General features: G+C 41.0%; 1 pseudogene; it reads left to right on the forward strand.

Moving 5' to 3' along the window:
* The first annotated feature begins 3,884 nt into the window (after window positions 1–3,884).
* Window positions 3,885–9,376, forward strand: LOC149250688 (polygalacturonase pseudogene; annotated as a pseudogene).
* The last annotated feature ends 1,108 nt before the right edge of the window (window positions 9,377–10,484 follow it).

Below are 10,484 nucleotides of genomic sequence, written 5' to 3' on the forward strand. Positions count from 1 at the left end.
ATGACAGAGTGATGGAGCTGTGTGAGGAGGGAATGGCACTGTGTGAGGGATCAATGAGGAAAGCCGCAGGGATTGTGGGTTGATGAGTGTAAGGACAACAACGTATAGGATAGGGATGAGAAAGTGAGGGTTTCAGACTTAAAGAAAATTTCGAAAAAAAATTCTACAGTAGAGAAATTGAAAAAACCAAGCAGAAGACAGAAATTCAAAATGATTTCGAAAAAGCCTCAGGAGGACAACCCAATAAAACCCATAAATTTCCAGATTAAGATGCTATGTTCTGCTTCAGATTTATTAATTGAAACCCCTGTGAAATTGTTTCCAGATTTACGATATTTTAAAACCCTTGTACCACAGAAATAATGCCTCTGCAAGAGTTGGTTATGAGGCCAGATCTTACCCTCTAGGGCTTAGATCTGGCTTCAAAATCAAATTTTGCCTTCAAATCTGCAACATGTTCCTGAAAACATAAACACCCAGAAATCCGATATACCTAAAATTCAAACCCTAGAAACCATAGGTCAAAAAAAAAAAAATTATAGATCTATGCACAGGAGTAGCAGATCTACCAAATCTGGCGAGTGTGAGTCCAACTCCGCTCCCAAATCTGATAATCTGAGGCTCTTAAAAGCCAGATTTATCAATTTAACACAATTTTTTTAATTTAAACGGAGGTGCTTCGCCAAAAACCCTTCATGCATTAACAATGAAACTTCTTATGATAAGCCCGGGAATCAATCAAGCTGGGCTCTTCAGGAAATACTAATCGGGAGTTGGCTGGTCCAACTAAAAACTTCCCTGAATGCCCGACGATCTAAAAATAAAGAATTCCCTGCACAAATCAATTTGACCATTAACATAGAGCGAGAAAACGATAATAAAATTCAGATTTAATAGAGATACCTGCCATTATATTCAGAACTTAAATTACCATTCAAACCCCAGTGATCAAGCAAGATACTCGTGCTTAAATCACTCTTCATAAACCTATCACCAATGGCTAAAAGGAAATCTATGCATAAAAATAACACATCTTACATCATTTCCACGAAGAGTAACACCAACAGAAATTAACCCCAAAGTCTTCCTTTATTGCTCATAAAAAAGAAATTACAAGAGACCTTTCACTTAGCACACGACTCAAAGATCGAATGATCTCAACTGACAACTGACCTCCTATTTAAAGATAAATCTCCCAACGGTTAGTTCGAGTGATCCTTGTTAAAGTGATTTCGATCGCTGATGAGGATCAAAATTTCTTTTAATCTCATCCATCGAAATTTTAAATATTGAGGAAATTTCAAAATTTTCAATTAAATGCATTTTAATAAATTCAAAAAATAAAATTTTGCATTTGTTTCCTCAAAATTTTGACTTTGACTTAACCCCAGGGACCCAAGGCATAAAATTTGGCAAAATAATCAATTAACGTTAGTCCCTGGACCTGTTAAGATTTAATAAAGATTTATTTTTTAAAGGATCCACGAATTTTACCTTTGGAAAACTTAAATTTACTTAGGACCTAGGACCTATGTGCTGAAAATGCAACAAGATGATGGAGCTTAGTGAAAAGAAGTCGCCTTCACTAAGTGGGCCCGCAAGCTATTTTTGGCGCAAAGTCTATTTTTATACTATGTCTATTTTTAGACATATGGATCATGGTCTATGAGTTGCAGGATGCTATTTGTGGATGATTGGTCATGTTGGTAAAAATAGATGGACTTCTATTTTCAGACATATGGGCAGAGTCTATTTTTAGACTGCCAGTCTAAAAATAGAACAGTTGAATATTATTAGCTCTTAATAATATTTGGACTATAAACGTTATCTTATCCTCTTGGAGCACTTGAGTTCGAGCTACGGATGTGGCACATGCAACTGCCAGAAGGAAATACGCATTTCTTATGGTTCAGTTGAGCTATTGCATGATGGACTTCAGTGGGAACTCAAGTGATTGAGTTTGGTGGAGTTGATTGAGGAGTTGATGGAGTTGTGTTCAGTTTGACTTGGTTGAACTAGTTGTATTTAGTCTAACTGAAAATACACTAGTGATGAGTGATGTGAATTAATTATTAATTAATTCACTAATTATTAACTCATAAAGCAACTAAAGAATACATCAGTTAACTCAGTGCATGGATAGTTCAATGGAGACAGGTGTTAGAGGTGGAGACTACTATCAGTTGTGACTATAGCTGTGCATGAGATTTGCACAATCAATGAAGGAGATTGCCAATGAGGATTGCGCAGTACAAGCCAAGGAAAATGAGCTTGGATCATTCCTATTCTCATTTTGGATTGCTCAGTAGAGGCAGGCAAACAGTGGAGGAGATTTGAACCTGTGACTTGATTTAGATCTGAGCTAGTTTGTGTGTAGCAGGTGGAGATAGTACTGAGTACTTGTGAGGGGTATTGTACTATGTACTGTTATATGTTCTCTATCATTATAATATACAGATAGTTGGGGGTTTTCAGTTGCATGCTTTCCCCAATACATACTGTGTTGATATGTGTGATTGATGTTTCAATGTGCACATGTGACTGTTTTTTATTCTACAAATTGATGATCAACATAGAGGAGGTTATGTATTATGCATGCATTCCGGAATAGTGTATAATCGAGATAATCTTTGTGAATAAGTGTTATATTATTCAAAATTTCTACATGGTATCAGAGCAGAGTTGATCATCAGATCTATTATTCAGAAAGTGATTACATTTTATTTCTTCAGGTAGTGTCTGTAATCGGGCCAGGTAGCCTCTGGATTCATCCTTTTTTTGGAAGGTGAGATATCCGGTAAAATCCCATACTGTCAATCTTTTTACGAGAAATACTTTGTTCTCACGAATTTTAGATCAGAAGCGGTTGAGTTTTGAGCTGGTGGAATTCGAATTTGCAGCAGTGTTTTCTTGGTGTCGAAGTTGAAATGTCTTTCAACGGATTGCGATTGGAGTATGCCCTTGAAGGCAACTCGAATTATATTGCATGGAAAGATAGGATGGAGGTGGTGTTAGATGACAATGGGTTGAAGGAGTTCATAGAGGCTGAGGTCCCAAAGCCTACTGATGCTGCTCACATTGAGGCTTGGCAAAAGAAGACAACAAAGTGTCAAAGGATTCTGTTGGAGGGTGTGAAGGATCACATTGTATCCAGCCTGCATGGAAAGGCTTCTCCATACTTGATGTGGAAAGCATTGATAGATTTAATCCAAAGCAAGAGCGACCAGAGGAATTTGGCGCTCAAGGATAAACTCAAAAACATTAAGTGTGAGAAAGGAGACAGTATGCCCAAGTATCTCACAAAGTTCACTCAATGCCGGGATGAGCTGGGAAGTGTGGGGTTGACTGTCGATGATGAGGACTTGGTGAGCTTGGATCTCCTTGGTCTTTCGAAGAGTTGGCATTCTTATCAGGACTCTGTTAATGGTCGAGAGAAATTGCCAGGATGGGAGAGACTTTGGTCAGATCTTGTGCAAGAGGAGATTAGGCGGAATACCAGGGACAGATCTTCATCAAAGGCATATGATGAAGAAAATTGCACTTTGGCTGCCAAATCAAAGAAGGGGAAGAATAAGAAAGCTTCTCATTCCGGTACGAAAGGCAAGAAGCAGGACATGTCCAAGGTGAAGTGCTTTCACTGTCACCAGCATGGACATTATGCAACAAATTGTCCGCAGAAGAAGAAAAATAAGCAAGCTGTTGGATCTGCAGTGGGAAAGGCCTTAGCCTTGCAGTTTGAGCTAGATTTTTTGCTGATCGCATGCTTGGTATCAAGTGTGATGGGATCTGTATGGTTCTTGGACAGTGGTGCGTCTTTTCACATGACAAGAGATCGAGATTTGTTTTCTGATCTAGATGAGAAAGATCTTGGAGTGCACATCGAGATGGGCGATGATGGTAGATACAGTGAGATCGATATTGGTACCATTTCCTTTGAGAGGGAGTCTAGTAAACCCTTCGTATTGAAGGAAGTGATGCATGTTCCAGGATTGAAGAAGAAGCTTATCTCTGTGGCGATGTTAGAAGACAAGGGATATGATGTTGTTTTCAGTGAGGGAAAGGCTTTCCTGCGCAATAAGACAACTGGAGAAACCCGGAAGATAGGGGTTCGAGTCAGGAACCTTTATCAATTGCATGTAGATGGCTGTGCAGCAATGGCATGCAAGGTAGAAGGATTGGTGAGCGGGGATGATGGCGAGCTGTGGCACAGGAGATTGGGCCACCTTCACCATGGAGCCTTGAAGATACTGCAACAGATTTCTATTGGGCTTCCTAAAGGCACTCTTGGGCAGTCAGATCAGTGCATGGGGTGTACTTTGGGAAAATTTGTGAAAGCCACCTTTCGCGAGAAGGATAGTCGTGCCACGATGATCCTTGAGATAATTCACACAGATGTGTGTGGACCTTTCTCAATAGCTTCGACAGCAAAGCACAGGTACTATGTGATCTTTGTTGATGATTTCTCTCGAAAGTGTTGGATCTTCTTCATGCAAAAGAAGAGCGAGACATACTCAAAGTTTTATGAGTTCAAAGCATTGGTCGAGAAGGAATCGGGGAAGAAGGTGAAGGCTCTTAGGAGCGACAATGGTGGTGAATTCATCTCTGGCAAGTTCAAGGACTTCTGCAGTGTAGAAGGGATTCAAAGAGAGCTCATAGCTCCCCATAACCCACAGCAGAACGGGGTTGCTGAGCGGAAGAACAGAACGATCATGGGTGTTGCACGGGCGATGTTGCATGATCAGGGCCTACCCCTTCACTTGTGGGCGGAGGCATGCAATACTACAATATATGTGCAGAACCATTGTCCTCACAAGGTTCTTGGCATGAGTACACCCGAGGAGGCTTATCCTGGTAAGAGGCCTGATATTTCCCATTTGAGGATTTTTGGTTCTAATGTTTACATGCATGTGACGAAGGATTCCAGGAAGAAGCTGGAGTTGACCGCAGAGGTTGGGATATTTTTGGGGTACACTGATACGCCCCACAACTATCGTGTGTATTTTCCAGACAATCGCAAGACTGTTGTGCGACAGGATATCAAATTTCAGGAGGAGAAAGCCATGAAGTGTTCTCTTGAGAGGGAGCCACACTTGCATGCAGATGAGGAGCTATTAGTTCCTAAGGATGAGCTTCAGGATATGGATCAGCCACAAGATTAAGTTCATGGAGTGGAAGAGACCACTAATGCAGCACCAACCATCAGAGGGTGAAAGCGCACTACAAAAGCCAAGCGACTGGCTCAAGATGCAGAGAAGGTTGTAGGACCACTTACAGGACAGCGTAGACAGAGACAGTCACCTGATTGGTACACTGGATACATGGCTCTTGTGAGCAAATGTGTCGTGACTGATCCATCCTCTTTCGAGGAAGCTGTGGAGGATCCCGCATGGGTAGATGCCGTGGTGGAAGAGTATGATTCGATTGTCAGAAATAGTGCATGGGAGATTGTCCCAAGACCAGAGGGGAAACCAGTGGTGGGTTCGAGATGGATCTACAAAGTGAAGCAGGCAGCTGATGGGAGTGTGGAGAAGTACAAGGAAAGATTTGTTGCCCGAGGCTTCTCACAGATATAGGGGATCGATTATGAGGAGACCATTGCACCTGTCGCGAAGTATTCTTCCATACGGACGATTCTTGTTCTCTCAGTGCAGATGGGGTGGCACATTCATCAGATGGATGTGAAGACTGTGTTCCTCAATAGAGTCACTGAGGAGGAGGTGTACATAGAGCAGCCCGAAGGTTTCGAGATCTTCAGCAGCGAGTCGCATGTGTGCAGGCTCAAGAGAGCGATGTATGGGTTGAAACAAGCACCTCGTGCTTCGTACACACGGATAGACAGTTATTTCACCGGACTTGGATTCTCCAAGACTGAGGCAGATCCTAACCTATACCAGATTCTGGTGGAGGGTAAGTTGCTTATCATTGTACTTTATGTAGATGATTTGATTTTGACAGGAGATGAGCTGTTGATACTTTCATGCAAGGAGGATCTTGCTAGAGAATTTGAGATGAAGGACTTGGGCCTCCTTCATTATTTCCTGGGATTGGAAATTTGGTAGTGCAGTGATGGACTATTTGTTTCTTAGGGTATGTATGCCTGGGAGATACTGGAGAAGTTCAACATGCATGGCTACAAGCCTATTGATACTCCTCTTCCTGGAGGTTGGAGTAAGGAGGATGCTACTTCAGCGGAGGTAGTGGATGCCACTATTTATCGACAGTTGGTGGGGTCGCTTATGTATCTGGTCAATACACGACCTGATATATGCTATGTTGTTAACCAGCTTTCACAAGCTATGGTTAAGCCAACCAAGCTCTTCTGGAGGCAGGCAAGCATGTATTGCGTTATCTCAGAGGCACGTCGGGATATGGATTATGGTACAGACAAGAGGATGAGGTGAAGCTATGTGGCTTCATGGATGCAGATTGGGCAGGAAGCCCGACGGACAGAAAGAGCACATCTGGAGGGATCTTCAGTATCGGGTCGACAGTAGTTTCCTGCTACAGCAGGAAGTAGAGATCTGTGGCACTTAGTTCAACAGAGGCCGAGTATATGGCAGCAAGTTTGGCTTCATGCGAGGCTATATGGATGAGGAAGATCCTGGTCAGGTTGTTCGGGTCACACTTGGAGCCTACAGTGATTTATTGTGATAACCAGAGTTGCATTAAACTCTCGGCTAATCCAGTATTTCATGATATATCCAAGCACATCGACATCAGGTACCATCATATCAGAGATTGTGTGCAGTGGAGAATCATGTTACTTTCATACATTCCCATAGAGGATCAGGATGCTGATCCCTTAACGAAGGCGCTCACCAGGAGCAAATTTGAATACCACCGAGGCAGGATAGGGGTTGCAGATAATCCATATCTTGTTGAGAGGGAGTGTTGAAAATGCAACAAGCTGATGGAGCTTAGTGAAAAGAAGTCGCTTTCACTAAGTGGGCTCGCAGGCTATTTTTGGCGCAAATTCTATTTTTAGACATATGGATCATGGTCTATGAGTTGCAGGATGATATTTGTGGATGATTGGTCATGTTGGTAAAAATAGATGGACTTCTATTTTTAGACATATGGGCAGAGTTTATTTTTAGACTGCCGGTCTAAAAATAGAACAGTCGAATATTATTAGCTCTTAATAATATTTGGACTATAAACATTATCTTATCCTCTTGGAGCACTTCAGTTCAAGCTACGGATGTGGCACATGCAACTACCAGAAGGAAATACGCTTTTCTTATGGGTCAGTTGAGCTATTGCATGATGGACTTCAGTTAGAACTCAAGTGATTGAGTTTCGTGGAGTTGATTGAGGAGTTGATGGAGTTGTGTTCAGTTTGACTTGGTTGAACTAGTTGTATTTAGTCTAACTGCAAATACACTAGTGATGAGTGATGTGAATTAATTATTAATTAATTCACTAATTATTAACTCATAAAGCAACTAAAGAATACATCAGTTAACTCAGTGCATGGACAGTTCAGTGGAGACAGGTGTTAGAGGTGGAGACTATTATCAGTTGTGACTATAGTTGTGCATGAGATTTGCATAATCAATGAAGGAGATTGCCAATGAGGATTGCGCAGTACAAGCCAAGGAAAATGAGCTTAGATCATTCCTATTCTCATTTTGGATTGCGCAGTAGAGGCAGGCAAACAGTGGAGGAGATTTGAACCTGTGACTTGATTCAGATCTGAGCTAGTTTGTGTGTAGCAGGTGGAGATAGTACTAAGTAATTGTGAGGAGTATTTTACTATGTATTGTTACATTTTCTTTATCATTATAATATACAGATAGTTGGGGGTTTTCAGCTGCATGTTTTCCCCAGTACATACTCTGTTGATATGTGTGATTGATGTTTCAATGTGCGCATGTGACTGTTTTTGATTCTGCAAATTGACGATCAATGTAGAGGAGGTTATGTATTATGCATGCATTCCGCAAATAGTGTATAATCAGGATAATCTCTGTGAATAAGTGTTATATTATTCAAAATTTCTACACTATGAGGGGATAAATTATTTTTCTAACCCTCAAGACACTTTACGTCATGATTTTTTACATTTTTTACATCTCAAGGGGGAAACCCCATTTGAAAAAGACCCTCACAGACTACCCATTTTTGCGGTACAAATATAATCCAGCAGACTAAGCAACTTGTAATAAAATAACCTAACCAAATAGTTAGGATTATTCCCAAATCACTTTTACATAGACTCAATCTATAACACTAGGACTCGCCTAAGATTTTGGTGACAAAATTCATTCCGGCTTTGGGGTAAGGCTGAAGGAAAACTTTGCCGACCATTCGAGAATGGATCGATGAGACAAAAACCCTCCCGGAGTGTAGATCGTTACCAGAAAAATAGTTTTATCTATGCAATTACATACATGACACATATCTGCTGAGATTATTTACATCATATATATGTAGAATGAGTTTACATTATAACATGATAATCAGGCTGATGATGATAGCTAGACTACACGGACACATCGATCAGGCACTATCCCTTTTGTGAGAAAAGGGGGTGTACTTTTATAGGTCATTGACACGTAGTGGTCAACACCAGGGATGGAAACTGGTTTAGACATATTCATTGCTAATCATCTAGTAGTTAATGTGGATGAGTTTGGTGTTGTAGTAGATGGATACATCGATGATACCTAGGCTTTCATGACAGTGTGAAATGAAGCATGTTCATCCGACCCTTCAATCTTGTTAGTTCCAAGAGGAAATTCTTACCTGGTCAAGCCCCTCAACTTCTCTGGTCCCTATCAGTATCCACTCACAGTCAAGAATTTGGAACAATCATCACCTCTGAGGATCTAAGTGTTTAGGTAGACTTGAAATCTAATCACTGACTACTCTTCCATGGAATAAACATTCTAAGAATTGGGGGTGAAGGGTTGATTTATGGAAGCGGGGAGAAATGGTGGGCAGCATCATGTAAGATCAAAAAACAAATCCACGTCGATTGGCTCCAAAAACAGTTACATTAGATTCAAACAACTACCTAGTGGTGAGGAACTTGATTGTGAAGAACAGCCAACAAGCACACATTACTTTCAAGAACTGTGTTGTGGTAGAATCAAGCAATCTAGAGGTGACAACACCTAAACATAGCCCTAACACTGAAGGCATTCACATTGCAGCTTCCACATATGTTATTGTTACCAATAGCCTCATTAGAGTCGGGGATGATTGTGTCTCCATAGTTAGTGATTCCTTTGACATTGTAATTCGGAATGTCAACTGTGGACCAGGCCATGAAATAAACATTGGAGGCTTGGTTAAGGGAAACTCTGAATCTCACGTTGTTGATGTCTTGGTAGATGAGGATTTTCTTCATGGCATCACAAATGGGCTCTAGTTCAAGACTTGGCAGGGTGGCTCTGGTTATTGTCAAGGGATCAAACACCAAAATGTGTATATGGAAAATGTTTTATATCCTATAATTATAGACCAATATTATTGTGATCCTCCAACTCCATTATTACTTTGATCCTCCAACTACATGTGCAAACCAGACATCAGTAGTGGAAGTAAGTGAATTTTGGTACAATAGTATTAGTGGAACATCTCTAGGTTTGAATATGAGTCGTGGTGTTTGCTTTCATTTTTGGAAAGTCACGGTCATATGCTCATTTGTGAATGAAAACTCGAGACCGAACCTTCTAAATTTCTACTTGCATGGAGGTCTCACCTTTCTAGAGTTTCGTACACACATTCCGGAATCTACAGGTTCGAACTCCTCTACATATTTTCAGAATATAAATGTTTTCCAGGTATCGTTCAAAATTACTCTATAGACGAAACTGCTTTACTGAGGGAGCTAGCTTGGGATACCTTGGAAACCCACTCGCAGGAGATATTCCACAGTTAAAATTCCGCTGGACAGCACCATGACCTTCCATTTGTGACTTGAATGATCATACTCCCACAATTATGACTTGGACAGAGTCACATCATCACTCCTCACCTAATTTTTTACTAGATCGCTCTATCAACTAACAGGTCGCAAAATTGCACTTAGAGAAGCCAACAATCCAAGCGACTTGTCCTCTTTCACGACCATGCATCTGTTAAAGATATGTATATAGGAAATGATATTAGAAGTGAATTACAGGATGCCAATTTGAAAGGAAGCATGCTTCGCAGCTTCTTAAGGAATTAAAAAGTCATGCTTCATCCATTTATAGAATCGGCTAATGACATGAAACTACAGATGCTGGGAAGTTTTGGTGCTCTCTCACAAAAGTGGAAATTGAGAGGTGAATACAACTATTTTGCTGTGTAGAGGCCAAATTGCTGAGAATGATGCCAACCCTGCCATCTGACTATGCAACCTCTAGTAAGTTGCACTCCTACACAGGTCGTGAAGTCGCATTTTAGGCCTCATGGAAAGCAGCTAGAAAATGTGATTCCCCTCAAAAGTGACTCTGCGACCTCTCCCAAGTCATTAGGTCACAAAATCGCTC

The sequence above is a fragment of the Pinus tabuliformis genome, chromosome 7, assembly GCF_031772625.1.
Source record: "Pinus tabuliformis cultivar Carrire ecotype Pingquan chromosome 7, CPIR1, whole genome shotgun sequence".
NCBI classification, from domain to species: Eukaryota; Viridiplantae; Streptophyta; class Pinopsida; order Pinales; family Pinaceae; genus Pinus; species Pinus tabuliformis.